The sequence below is a fragment of the Notolepis coatsorum genome, assembly GCF_963971535.1.
Source record: "Notolepis coatsorum genome assembly, chromosome: 13".
NCBI lineage: Eukaryota > Metazoa > Chordata > Actinopteri > Aulopiformes > Paralepididae > Notolepis > Notolepis coatsorum.
In genome coordinates, this window is record NC_140177.1 from 117,680,907 (window position 1) to 117,696,004 (window position 15,098).

The following is a 15,098-nucleotide window of genomic DNA, read 5'->3' on the forward strand; positions in this document are numbered from 1 at the left end:
CACCACTGGTCTAATAGAAATAAATGCATTCGAACAAGAAAGTATAGTATGCAGCAATGGCTAACGGCTAACGCTAGTTAGCTAGCCTGTTCAGAAGCTAACATTATCCCATCGCTTGTGGCAATTATATTGCATGTCATTGATCTACTGGTCGACCACGTAGATCACCACTGGTTGGGCACCACTGGTCTAATAGAAATAAATGCATTCGAACAATGTATAGACATAGCAATGGCAAACAAAATTGCCAGGCCTAACCGCCCCCACTAGTGCGCACCTGAGACCACCTATTTCACCGGCCCGGGTTCAGCGCCCCCGGGGACGAATCAGCGGGGGGCGGGGACGGGGGACAGCGTTCTCACTCAGACAGACACACCCTTTTCTGATGCGAGCCGGGTCTGATTCGACACAGAGCAGTGAGTGAGAAAGGGCCCTAAGGTTCCTGGCGGACCAGCGCCATGTGGCGGCGGGTGCGCTTTGGTATTATCATCACATATGGCTACAACAGTGTCATATGTCGATGTGGATGGAGAGAACGCTGAGGCGGGGGCTTGTGTTGCAGTTTGCGCTACCCCACCCTCCGTTTTCAGGTTTGGTGCAGACCTTATCGTCAGGGTCAGCAGCAGTGACAGCTCTGGCCGACGAGATCAAATCTCTGTTAGCGAAACAAGCCATCATCGTGGTCCCAAAGGAAGATGCGATGTGTGGCGTTTACTCCCGGTATTTTCTGGTGCCCAAGAAATAGGGAGGTGTCAGACCTAATCTGGATCTGTCTGTGTTCAATCGGCTAATTGTGACGAGGCGGTTCAAGATGTTGACCGTCAAACACCTGATAAGCTCCGTCAGAGTGGGAGACTGGTTCACCGCCATAGACCTGAAGGATGCGTACTTTCACATCCCGATCTTCCCTCCTCACAGGAAATTCCTTCGCTTCCTCTTTCAGGGTGTAGCGTACGAATACCAGAGGCTGCCGTTCAGCTATTCTCTGGCCCCTCGCACATTCACCAAGTGCGTAGAGACCGCGCTGGAGCCTCTATGTCGTCAGGGGATACTTTTTTTTGCTTTTTTCCCGGCCCTTTTTTGAGGGCACTTCATCCACCCCCCCCCCCTCTTCGGGGGACAACTTTATTATTTATTATATGTTTAAATTATTTACAGTACAAAATTAAATAAAAAGTGTAGTAAAATAAGAATATAAAAAAATATATATTTCATTGCCCTCTCGGAGGGGGGGAACTCAGACTAGATATTGACAAACAAATTACAACTAAGGACAATGAAGGACAACAACGAATACACATGACAAGAGAAAGGGGGGGGGGGGCAGAGAGGGGAGTAAGTAAAGTAGAGGGGGATTGAGAGAAGGGTGGGTTATGGAGTGGATGGCTCACAGGTCAATCTCCTATGATTAGGAGCCTAGATTATCCACAAGCAATTTCCAGATGTTATTAAATTGTGAGACTTCGATGTGATCCACGGTTGAGATTGTTTCCTGTGATATGTAATTTGAGAGAAGGCCTAACCATTGGCCAGTATTCACCTTTTTTCTTGTCTTCCAGTTTAAGAGGATAGTTTTCTTGGCAACAGCTGGAGAAACGAGTAGGGGTTTGGTGTTCTGGACTAATAAATTGATAGCAGTAGTATCCCCAAGTAGGCAGAGGGAGGGGGAGAGAGGAATGCTGCAGCTCATGACCCGGGATAGTGTATTGATGACGGAATTCCAGAAGTCTAGAACAGGTGGGCAGAGCCAGGTGGCATGGAAATAGTTGTCTGGGGTGTTGAGGGTGCAATGGGAGCATACATATGTGCTTGCAAATCCCATTTGAAACATCCTGTGCTGTGTGATATGTACTCTGTGTAACACCTTATATTGGATTAATTGAAGGTTAGTGTTGTTAGTCATTGTGAATGTGTTGGTGCAAATTTGTTCCCAGGATACGGCATTGGGAGAGAAAGCCAAGTCCAAGATACAAGTTATTTTCTATCTTGACGACATTCTGCTCCTCAGCCGGTCGGAGGAGGTCGCCAGGTCTGATACGCGTATCTACATTTCGTAGCCGCATTTCTGCAGACCCCTCTCTGATTGGTTGAGCCCATTTCTGCAGACCCCTCTCTGATTGGCCGAGCGCGCGCATGCGCATGAGCCGCGACAAGCTCCTCTAGCCAGGAGTCGAAACTCCGTTAAGCTCCAGAGAGAGAGGCTGAAAAACCCCAGTTCTTGCCCGACGGATGGGAGCCAAATCCCGGATCCGAGTTTTCTGATGAATAGCCCCAAAACATGGAGGTCGCAAACGCAATTTATACGCATGGAAGTATTGATTAAACCATAACGAATCATTAAAAAAATATACCGTTAACTGGAATATGTTGTGTGTGCCTTTACACATATGTTGGATAGGCTTATGTAATTGGTTTGTCATTAAAAACCAATAATAATCGCTCGCCGGCTTCGCTGACCAGAGCTCTCTCAGATTAAAAGTTTTAATTGCAGCCTGGAACATACATGTTTCGGAACCAATGTGTAACTAGACAGTTACAATATAACATTTATATTAATTAACCCAGTTAATGCCTTAAGAGAAAGAGTATGGTGGTCAATTGCTACGGAAATGTTGTGTCTTACTAATAATGACTAATTCCTTGGTCAATAGAAGTCTCTGTGATACTTTCTGAATATGATTTGGGAACATCAAATGGGCAGGCCGCGAAATAACATAACGTTACAATGTACAGTTTCTGACAGCTGGCTGTGTTGTGAAATGTGCATAACGTTATGAATAAACCGCGTAGTCACGCGAAATAACGTTATACGCGATTGATATGATAACATTACATCCGCCTTTTACTGCGTGACGAGCTAAACCAATCAGAGAGGGGCTTGGCTCAACCAATCAGAGAGGGGTCTGCAGAAATAGAGTTCAACCAATCATAGAGGGGTCTGCAGAAATGCGGCTACGAAATGTAGAGACGCGTCTCATACCAGGCTGGTGGTGGAATTCCTCACCAGTCTGGGTTTTGCTGTGAACTGGGAGAAGAGTAATCCTCTTCCCAGTCAACAGGTGGAGTACTTAAGCTTGGTTCTAAGCTCAAGGCCCATGAGGGCAACCCTCTCGGAGCGGCTGTGAGTGGCTATTCTCGACGCGCTCAGGGGGCTCCATCCTGGCAGGACGGTTACGGCGCTGTCCGTGATGCGCCTACTCGGTATGATGGCATCTGCTCACTCTGTGGTCCCTCTTGGCCTCCTCTTCATGAGGATACAGAGGTGGTTTTCCAGTATGAAAATAGACCTGGTGAGAGGCAAGTGGAAAAGACTGAAGGTTCCCATGTCAATACTGGGGGATCTCGACCACTGGGGGATGACTGGTACCCTCACCAGCGGGATCTCCATGGGCAGCAGGCTATCACACGTCACGGTCTTCACCGACGCCTCCCTCACGGGATGGGGCGGGACGTGTCGGACCAGCACAGTAGGGGGCAGCTGGACGTGCCATGCTACCCGGTATGCACTGCATATCAATGTGTGTTGGAATTGAATTGTCCTTCTGGTCCTCAAGCGGTTCGGCCACCTGGTGGTGGGCGAGCACGTGTTGGTCAGGACGGACAACACGACGACAGCGTCGTATGTCAACAGACAGGGTGGAGTACGCTCCGTCTGTCTGCACCGGGCGGCGGTCGAGCTCTGGCTATGGCCGTCTCTCAATCTGCGCAGCCTGAGGGCGCTCCCTTCTGTGGTCCACACCATCCGAAACGCGCGTGATCCCTCCACTATCGCGGTTTACGCGGGTAAGTGGCGTACTTTTCAAGAGTGGTGTAAGGTGGGGGGCTGGGACCCGGTGTCCTGCCCCCTGGACGCTGTCCTTTCCTTCCTTCAGTCTATTTTGGGTAGACTGTCGGCCTCGACGGTGAGGGTATACGCCGCAGCTATATCCTCTTGTCATGTGGGTTTTGAGGGTGTTACGTTGTTCAGCCACCCTCTTGTGAAACGTTTCCTGCTTGGAGCTTGGCGCTCCGCGTCTCAAGCCGGTGGAACGTTCACCGTCTCTGGTCCTGGGCCGGTTGTCGGAGGCCCCGTTTGAGCCTCTTGAGCAGGCGCCGTTGGAGCAGCCGTCTTTCAAGACTGCGTTACTGCTGGCCATCACCTCCACTAAGTGCGTGGGTGAGCTGTGTGCTCTCTCGGTGCGGCCTGAGTGCCTGTCTATTCGGGCCAATAGCGGTGCGACTCAGGCCTAATCCAGTATTCGTGCCAAAGAATATCCAGAGCTCTTTTCGCTCCAGGGATATTGTGATTCAGGCGTTTCATCCGCATCCTCACGCTAGTGGGTTAGAGGCGAGCCTTCATCTGTCGTGTCCTGTCCGTGCTTTGGGGGTTTACCTCAGTCGGACGCAGGATCTCAGGGCTGCCGATCAACTGTGTGTTACGGTGGCCCTCGCGCTGGTAAGGCACTGTCCAAGCAGCGCCTGTCACATTGGTTGTGCGAGGGCATTGCCCTTTGCTACACATTGGCTGGACAGGTACCACCTGGGGGTGTCAGGGCGCACTTCACTCGTGGAGTGGCGGCCTCTGCCGCCTTGTTAGGGGGGGCCTCGGTGGAGGACATCTGTGCTGCAGCCTCCTGGTCCTCCCCGGGTCCCTTCGTTAAGTTTTACCTCATGGACATGACTGGGGGTTCTGTCTCCCAGGCGGTTCTGAAGTCTGGGACCTCCCCTGTGTTCCGCCAGTGGGTGGGCTAGTAGGGGTGTGTGGGTGTGTGCCACGGGGTGCTGTGTCACATGTGGTCCCGCCTGTACTGTGTGTTTTTAGGGGTCTTGGTTCCCACTTTTTTCGCACTTTGGTGGAGTTGACTGCCTCCCCCCCTTCGACGGGACTCCCCTCCTCCCTGGTAGTAGGGCTTACGGGCCCTCAGGGGGTACACTTGTCGAGTCACGTGTCCGCTCTGTCCCATATCTCATAATGGCAAGAGCGAGACGCAATGACCAGTATGATATATAACGAAAGGTTATCCTATAACCTAGTTATATGAATACTGGCAGAGTGTCTCGCTCTCAGCGCCCTGAGGTCCCTTGGTTGGGTTTTCAATGTTGGAAACCTTTTTTCCGAGGAAGGTAGAGTGTGACCATGTCCGGCGTCTTATAGGAGGATGCTGGGGCGTGGCCTGATCACGTGCATGGGTGCAAATTGTTTGTTCATGAGCACAGTAGGTGCTAGGAGATAATAGTTATCTCATAATGGCAAGAGCGAGATGCTCTGCCAGTATTCATATAACTAGGTTATAGGATAACCTTTCGTTATTGGTGGTCGGGGACGAAGCCACGGCTACATTCTCCACTGTGATCGAAAGGTCGATCAGCGGGGATGATTTGGCCGGCGGGTGAAGTATCTTTACTGGGCAAAATCTGTTGAAGTCTGACATAATTTAAATCTCTCCGGTCATAATGTCCTGTGAAAATAATTCACTCTCATTTGTATTTGGTTACCAAGTAACCAAGTAACGTTACAAAGTAAAAATAGTGCTTGTTTTTGCCACTGAAACAGAAATGGGTCTCGTTCTGAAAGCCCTTGAGGCGTGTGTGTTTACCTTGCAATGCAGCTAGATTTGTGAGATGCGTGTGTGTGTGTGTGTGTGTATGTATGTGTGTGTGTGAACCAGGAATACAAACGAGGACTGAAATAATGTTACCACTAAATGTTTGTTGTGTTGTCTTACAGCTACCTTAGCGTTCTCTAAACGATAAAAACAATGGTTTGTGTTTGTGCATTTCCAAATTGTGTCAACGGCATGTCAACTACTTCACCTAGCATTCATAGACTATTGATATGCAGTGACACGCTTAAATTGTGGCTAGCCGTTGTGCTACATGGACCCAAATACTGGAGCCATCCTGGCTGCACCAAAACACTTATTTCTCAATAAATCTGCCGTTCAGTGGAGACAGAGTGGAGGTAATGTGACGTTAATTATTACAAATGGTAACTGTAACCGGTTTAATTGACAATAAGTGTTGTGAAGGGCCAGATTAAACCGGATATATATATATATTTATTTATATATATATATTTAATTGTATTTGTATATTCTCTAATATTCCCTGATATCCCTTGTATATTCCTTGTACAATATGCATTGAATATCCATTCTAGCCTACTGAACATCCCATAATAGTCTCCATTCTACTATTGGTCGAGACCTTGGTGCCGGGCTGCCATACCCCTCAGACCCAGTTCAAACGTACCGCTCGACATGTACGAACAAGTCCTAGTTCCGCGTAGGAATTTGGCTACCGCACCACTAATGGGACTATTTGTTCATAGTGCGTATATATACTGCGCTACTAAAGTAGGACTTTCTTTTCAGTCCAGTTTCTTACCCTCCAATAGAGTCACAGACGTAAAGCCTCCCCGCGATGCCACGTGTGGGAGTAAGGCCAAGTTCGCCTACCATCGGTATTGAGACATCGTGTATATTAATATTTGAATAGTCATATTTGGCACTATATCGTCGAGTTGGACGTAGTCTATTAAGCTAATAATAGTATGTTAATATATAGTGCTTCGTGCGGTGAGAATACTACCGTAGTCAGTACCCCATCGTTTCGGGCAGAGAACTGGCTGCTTACCCAGGGTGGTTGACCCTATGTGAAGCTGCACCCGAGGAGCCCCAGAGCCGACGAGCGAGTGGACCTGTATACCGGATTATTCTACCGACGACAGCCCAGGCACGGATTATGCTTTGGATACTTTGATTATTCTATGGATAAAGACCCCCGACACTACCGTGTGTTGGAACCCCCCCCCTGGAGAGGACACAAGGTGAGGAGACGCTCTGCAAGACGAGGTCTCTCCACATCTCTCCCCCGTGGACCGGAGAGAGCCGGCCCACAAAGAGTCCACCTGCTTTCATCTGTGGTCCAAGGATCGCCGGCGCATTGAACGGCACTACAGTGGGTTCTCCTGGGATACCCTTGGCCGGACGAGGCAGCTGGATTCTACCCCCCCCCCCCCCCCCTCCTACTCCTGTCGGCTTACAATCGACCGGATTAACCCCCTCTAGTGTATCCAGCCTATAATCATTAAAGTATCATTGCTGTTATTCCTTAACTATTCCAGGTCGTATATTTACCACCTGCGCCTTCAGAGATTGGACATTATCTATTGATATACCGACGAATACTCCTTGCCATAAAAGTGCATACTATTTCAATTCATAAATGTAATTAAGTGATTAAGTGCTTATTCTACACACCATCGCTGTGTAGGAAAATAAAGACCTGTTTCTAATTCGTACATTTGTGTTGGATCCGTTTCATCTACGTGAGAGTGTTCATGATAATATATTTATGCCGTGTACTGGGTGGCCGAATATTAAGTACAAAGGTAGTGGTAGTAAGTATCATATCTAGTAATACAGTCAGGGAATTGTACCCCTCAGTTACAATTGGTCCTTCGAGCCGGAGGGTAATCAGTGTAATATTAATATAGTGTTATTAATATTGAAATGGCCTATTATGAACACTCCACGAAACGATCCTCCTAACCAACGCCCGCAGCGCGAACGACGGCTCCCTCAGTACTTAGAGGCTTACGCTGTCAGTCAACAACCTAGTCTTCTACTAACAGTAAACGCGGTAAAACTAGAAAGTAAAAGTATGTCTAACCCCAACGCCCAGACTACCCCGACCATAGAGGCCCCTACGGGCTCTAATGTAACTGACCAAGTTCACGGTGGGGACCAGTGGGAACCAGACATGACTTCACACCCCGCCAGTACTGAAGAAGTAGTCCCCGATGAGTCCCGGGAGGAATACAACGCTACCGAGAGAGAACTCGGCACGGAAGAAGGCGGGGAGAGCACCGTGGAGATAGAGCTCCAAGGCTCCGCAAGGAGTACCCCGAGGGAAGGCTCCCCTATACAACCGCCTTCTCCCAGCGAGGCAGAGAGGACCCTACAGCAGGCATTCCTCGTCAGCCTGAAAGCCTCTACTGAACGCGATAGACTCCAGGGTGAACGCGATCGATTGCAGATACAGCAACGGAGCGAAGAAGAGCACATACGCCTGGAAATAAGACGCATTCAGATGGAAGAGAATGTGGCCCGAGACCGAGCAGACAGCCAGCGAGCAGCTGCTGGTGCTCTACGGGACGCAGAGCGCGACAGACAGCAGTCGCAACTAATAGAACAGCTGATCAGACGGACAACACCCTCTCCCTCCGCCAGAGGCTCCAGGAACTCGTCTAGACACACCTCCAGGGCGGCATCCCCTAGCCGAGTAAACAACCCTGAACTTGACCAACAGACGAGGTCTATACCCCCCACAGACCACCTCCCCCCACCGGTCAAAGCGAGACCTAGCAACCGGGAAGGAGCAGCATATCCTGTGGAGAGGCTAAACCAGAGACTACAAGCACTGGATGACCTAACTGAAGACGAAGAGGAAGAGGAGGAGAACCGCGCCCGAAGACAGCACAGTACTCTACCGGACCAGGAGGTCCGGTACAGCCCAGGCTATACTCCCGCGGAGCTGCGCTACAGACCCCCGACTCTATACACGGGTGAGCAAGACGCACGACCCGCACCGAGGAACAGCACCTGGACAAGCGGGCCATGGTACACTGCCGGTACCAGCCCATACCAAGGAGCGGGAGGAGACTCGCCTAGGAGGCCTCTCCCCCAACGCTCGCCGATGTATCCACAGTCAGCGTCATACATTGGCACGCCTATGGTACCCGACTTCACCCAAGAGAACCGGGCCCAGTATACAGAACTCCGCATGTGTCTGGAGACCATGTTGGTGGATGTATTGGATGAACGCCACAAATACGCCATCCTACTGCAGCACTTAAAGGTGCCCCGCGCACATAATATAGCGCTCGCCTACGCGACTTCCACCACCCCATACACAGCAGCGCTGGTAGCATTGGACCAGAGGTATGGGCGCATATGGGATTACGTGATCCAGGAGATCCGACACATCGACCGCTTACCCCCAGCAATAGACAATCGAGCACTGGACGACCTGTCCATCAGAGTGCAGTCCCTGGTAGGGATGTTGGGAGCGCAAAGAGAGAAGGGGAAGTATGAACTTTACGCCAACTCAAATGTGGAAAGGATCCTGGAGAAGCTGCCGCCCGCTCGTCAGGAGCGCTTTGGGCGGCAGAGGGATCACAGAGACCCGAATGGCCCCGAACCGAACCTCCTCGATCTAGCAGACTTCCTGGCGAGAGAAGTCAGCAGCCTACGGCTAGATACATTCGGACGGAGCACCCCTGGCTCCAGAGAAGGAACCAGACGACTAAATGATGGAAGAAGATCGGTGACTGTGATGCACCAATCGGAGTCAGTACCGAGCAGCAAGAGCCACAGTACCCCCTCCAGAACGGAGAAGTGGAAGATAGTGTGCCCCTACTGTGAGAAAGAACACTGGCTAGCGCAATGTGACTCCTTCCCCAAGCTGAACGCGGAGGAAGCAGGTCAATGGATAAAGTCCAACAAGCGCTGTTTTCGCTGTGCGCGCTCACACATGGCAGCCGAATGCCGCTTAAAGAAAAGGTGCACCAAGTGCGATGGAGCCCATCTGGACATACTTCACGACAGTAACAGACGGCGCCCTTCACCTGCACCATCCAGCCGCAAAGCGAGCGTCATGTACATCGATCCCGCCAGCAGCAGTGGAGCCCGAGTACTCCTAAAAGTAGTGCGTGTGACACTAAGCTACCAGAATAAAGTCCTGGACACTTACGCCGTCCTCGATGACGGGTCAGAGAAGACCCTGCTGCTCGCCTCCGCTGCGGCCCAGCTAGGGCTGCGGGGAAGCGAAACCCAAATGACAATTCGGACAATAAGACGAGATTTGAAGACGATAAAGGGCGAGAATGTCTCATTCTCTATCGCAGCAAGCGGCCAGCCTGAGCGACGGTACCAGATTGCAGACGCTTTCACCAGCCAAGAAATAGGACTGTCGCGGTACACATACCCCGTCGCCAAGCTGATGGAGAAATATGCACATCTGCGCAAGTTACCGATCCCGCTCATAGACAATGCTATGCCGACCCTGTTGATAGGCTCCGACCATGCAGACCTCATTGTCCCGATAGACCGGGTTCATACCGGACCCCGAGGCTGTCCTGCAGCAGTCGAGACCCGTTTGGGATGGACTCTCCAAGGCCCGCTCGCCAAATCTCTCAACCGAAGTACAGCCACTAGATGTCTCCACTCCCGAGTCACAGAGGGAGAAACCGCACTCCTGCAACACGTAGAGCGGCTATGGAGCTTGGAACAAATGCCCTTTAAGAATGGAAAGAAAGACATTCGCTCTAAAGATGACATTTACGCCATTCACCTCCTCGAGACAGGGACCAAGAGAGTCCCGGTCAACGGCGTGTTGAGATACGCCACGCCACTCCTGCGGCGAGAAGGAATGCCTACTTTCCACGCCAAGACAGACGCCATAGAACGGTACCTGCTGAACACGGAGCGGCGCTTAGCCAAGAACCCCGCCCAAGAGAGTGTATACCGCGCTGAGATTGAGAAGCTCATCACAGCGGGACACGTCACAAAGATGAACATTAAAGAGGCTGACCAGACCACTGAATCGTGGTACGTGCCCCACCACAAGGTCCATCACAACGGTAAAGACCGCATAGTATTTAACTGCAGCTACCAGATCGGATCCCAAAATCTGAATAAAGAGTTACTGCCCGGTCCCACACTCGGCCCCTCCCTACTCGGCGTTCTACTCCGCTTCCGCCAGGAAAAGGTGGCCATCAGCGGGGACATTAAAGGAATGTTCCTGCAGGTGAGATTAGTAGAGGCGGACAAGCCCCTGTTACGGTTCCTATGGAGAGAGAAGCCAGGAGATGAGCACCCAGCCATCTACCAATGGGAAGTCCTCCCCTTCGGAACGACGTGCAGCCCCTGCTGTGCGACATTTGCACTACAGAAACATGTAGCAGAGGACCCAGCAGCGGACGAAGAGGTCCGACACAGCGTAAAGAACAGCTTCTACGTAGACAACTGTCTACAAAGCCTTTCAACCCAGGAAGAAGCCGAGGCTCTCCTGATTAAACTCCGCGCCTCATTGATCAAAGGCGGCTTTGATCTCAGGCAGTGGGCCAGCAGCGATCCGCAAGTACTGCGCAGCCTCTCCTCCGAGGACAAGGCAGCCAGCAGCAAGACCTGGATGGCTACAATCCCGGGAGAAGCCCAGGAGATGACCCTGGGATTGGTGTGGCGATTCAAAACAGATTCGCTTCACTACAGACACAAGCCCCTGACTACGGAGCAGGGAAGGCCGGCGGCGGCGCCGACCACCAGACGGAGTGTGTACACAACACTCGCCCGACAATATGACCCGCTAGGATGTATTCTACCGTACACCACCAGGGCAAAAATTATTGTACGAGCATTGTGGGACAAGGACCAGGGCTGGGACGACCCCATTCCCGCACACCTTGAATCCACCTGGAGAGAGTGGGAGATGGAGCTCCACTCACTCCCAGGCGTTAATATGCGCCGAAGCTACTTCCCACCCACGGTGAGGCCAGAGACATGTAAAATGGACTTACACGTCTTCAGTGACGCCTCAGAGGTCGCATACGGATCAGTAGCCTACTTGCGGGCCCAAGACCAAGGGGGAGAGATCTACACAGCATTTGTCCTCGCCCGCTCGAGAGTAGCCCCACGCAAGCAACAATCTATCCCACGTCTAGAGCTCTGCGCAGCCCTAGCCGGAGCGCACCTAGCCACGCTCATCCAACGTGAGCTCACCATACCGGTGTCTAGAACAATCCTGTGGTCAGATTCCACGACGGTACTCGCCTGGATCAAATCGGACTCATGCAAGTACAAAGTCTTCGTGGGAGTCAGAGTCACCGAGATTCAAGACTTAACCGAAGAGTTAACCGGAGAAACAGAGTGGCGCTACGTTGATACAAAACAGAACCCAGCTGACGTCATCACCCGGGGGATGCCCCTGGATGACCTCACCCGTCGCAATGTCTACAGTGACGGCCCCGCATTCCTAAGACTCCCGGAAGGACAGTGGCCCATGCCTATCCCGAGGGCAGCAAGTCCAGAGGAGGTGGAAATTAAGAAGTCTGTGTTCTGTGGATTGAGCACCATAGCCTCCACCGACCCTAACATAAACGATTGCACGTCCATAGAGAGTGCACAACAAAGAACATTCCTGCGGTACCACCCGGAGTGCAAGTCCCCCGCTGATATGTCAGCAGCTAACTACGAGGAAGCAGAATTGCTTCTACTGCAACGAGCCCAGAGAGACTCGTTCCCCGATGAATTGGCCTGTCTACAGGGAGGAAAGCCCGTCCCATCCGACAGCAGATTAATTCATCTGGCCCCCGAGAGCGACGCTCACACCCTCATCAGAGTGGGTGGTCGCCTACGCAGAGCCCCCAATCTACCGGATGACATTAAATACCCGATCGTATTGAACTCTAAGCCCCTCGGATATGTCTCCAGTGATGTGGCGGATATCGACCCAGTTACCCCCAACACACTCCTGATGGGGCGGCTAGATCCCACATTACCCCAGACAATGTACCGGCCTGAAGAAGCGAACGGCCGACGAATGTGGAGGTACAGCCAAGTATTAGCCGACAAGTTTTGGAACAGTTTCCTACTGCACTACCTACCGTCTCTACAGACCCGCCAGAAGTGGGTAAAGGAGAGAGACAATTTGACAGAAGGAACAGTCGTCATGATTATTGATCAATCACTGCCCAGAGCTATGTGGCCGGCCGGCCGCGTAAGCAAAGTGATCACCGGTGCCGACGGCAAGGTCCGAGCAGCTGAAGTGCTCGTCCAGGGTCGCACTTACACCCGTCCCGTGGCAAGGCTCATAGAACTGCCTCGACTCCCAGACACAATCGATGATGACCATGACCCTATAACCCTATGACTTTGTGAAGTTGACTGACCCCTACAGCAAACCCTTATGTGTAAATAGACAACGCGATTAATCTGTCTCTGTTTAACTGATTAGGTCCGGGACCTATTCAGGGGGTGGCTGTTGTGAAGGGCCAGATTAAACCGAATATATATATTTATTTATTTATATATATATATTTAATTGTATTTGTATATTCTCTAATATTCCCTGATATCCCTTGTATATTCCTTGTACAATATGCATTGAATATCCATTCTAGCCTACTGAACATCCCATAATAGTCTCCATTCTACTATTGGTCGAGACCTTGGTGCCGGGCTGCCATACCCCTCAGACCCAGTTCAAACGTACCGCTCGACATGTACGAACAAGTCCTAGTTCCGCGTAGGAATTTGGCTACCGCACCACTAATGGGACTATTTGTTCATAGTGCGTATATATACTGCGCTACTAAAGTAGGACTTTCTTTTCAGTCCAGTTTCTTACCCTCCAATAGAGTCACAGACGTAAAGCCTCCCCGCGATGCCACGTGTGGGAGTAAGGCCAAGTTCGCCTACCATCGGTATTGAGACATCGTGTATATTAATATTTGAATAGTCATATTTGGCACTATATCGTCGAGTTGGACGTAGTCTATTAAGCTAATAATAGTCTGTTAATATATAGTGCTTCGTGCGGTGAGAATACTACCGTAGTCAGTACCCCATCGTTTCGGGCAGAGAACTGGCTGCTTACCCAGGGTGGTTGACCCTATGTGAAGCTGCACCCGAGGAGCCCCAGAGCCGACGAGCGAGTGGACCTGTATACCGGATTATTCTACCGACGACAGCCCGCCTTCCCAGGCACGGATTATGCTTTGGATACTTTGATTATTCTATGGATAAAGACCCCAGACACTACCGTGTGTTGGAACCCCCCCCCTGGAGAGGACACAAGGTGAGGAGACGCTCTGCAAGACGAGGTCTCTCCACATCTCTCCCCCGTGGACCGGAGAGAGCCGGCCCACAAAGAGTCCACCTGCTTTCATCTGTGGTCCAAGGATCGCCGGCGCATTGAACGGCACTACAGTGGGTTCTCCTGGGATACCCTTGGCCGGACGAGGCAGCTGGATTCTACCCCCCCCCCCCTCCTACTCCTGTCGGCTTACAATCGACCGGATTAACCCCCTCTAGTGTATCCAGCCTATAATCATTAAAGTATCATTGCTGTTATTCCTTAACTATTCCAGGTCGTATATTTACCACCTGCGCCTTCAGAGATTGGACATTATCTATTGATATACCGACGAATACTCCTTGCCATAAAAGTGCATACTATTTCAATTCATAAATGTAATTAAGTGATTAAGTGCTTATTCTACACACCATCGCTGTGTAGGAAAATAAAGACCTGTTTCTAATTCGTACATTTGTGTTGGATCCGTTTCATCTACGTGAGAGTGTTCATGATAATATATTTATGCCGTGTACTGGGTGGCCGAATATTAAGTACAAAGGTAGTGGTAGTAAGTATCATATCTAGTAATACAGTCAGGGAATTGTACCCCTCAGTTACAATAAGTATTAACACTATCCCGCCCAAGCACGGAGATCTCCGTGTTTCGATTCCACCCGTTGTGGACAGAAGCACGGATATATCTGTGGCAAGTTGTTATTGCTTTTATTCCATATTAATAACCTATTCAAGGTCCCCGAGCTGCACTGCAGATTTACCCTATTCTTTGAATTCGAGAAGGTACAATACCGGCCATATCCTCTTAGGGGTGCTATCGCGATAATGCAGTGTGCACTGTGGCTGAAGGGAGCATTCTTTTTTTGGATTTTTTTTTTTAGTTTCCAGTAGCTGGATTCTGGATGTGTAGCCTGTACCTTGGATTACGTTTTGCATCGCAGATTTCACCATGCAATAAGGGGATTTATCATCAGCCAATGGACATATCAATCTACCAGATGGCGATCGATAACGGGGAAATGCTCGGGGGGGATCCCACCGGACCACGGTAAGATCTTTTTCACGTAAAGTACAGCCCAATCGGGCATTATTATGATACTCAAATTCGGCCTATGAGGCTAATGAGGCTAACGCGGTTATTGGTAATCAATAATCAGAAACAATGTCCCCCGCCCCCCCCCCCCTTTCATGCATAAATGCTTGAGGATCGTGCCGATCATATGCAGTTTGAGTTATTTCTGTAG

At 50.6% G+C, this 15,098-nt stretch overlaps 1 protein-coding gene across 1 annotated transcript in view; it reads right to left on the reverse strand.

Moving 5' to 3' along the window:
* The window catches only part of efr3a (EFR3 homolog A), a 463,079-nt gene that overhangs the window by 266,883 nt on the left and 181,098 nt on the right, over positions 1-15,098 (reverse strand). The window lies entirely within an intron of this gene.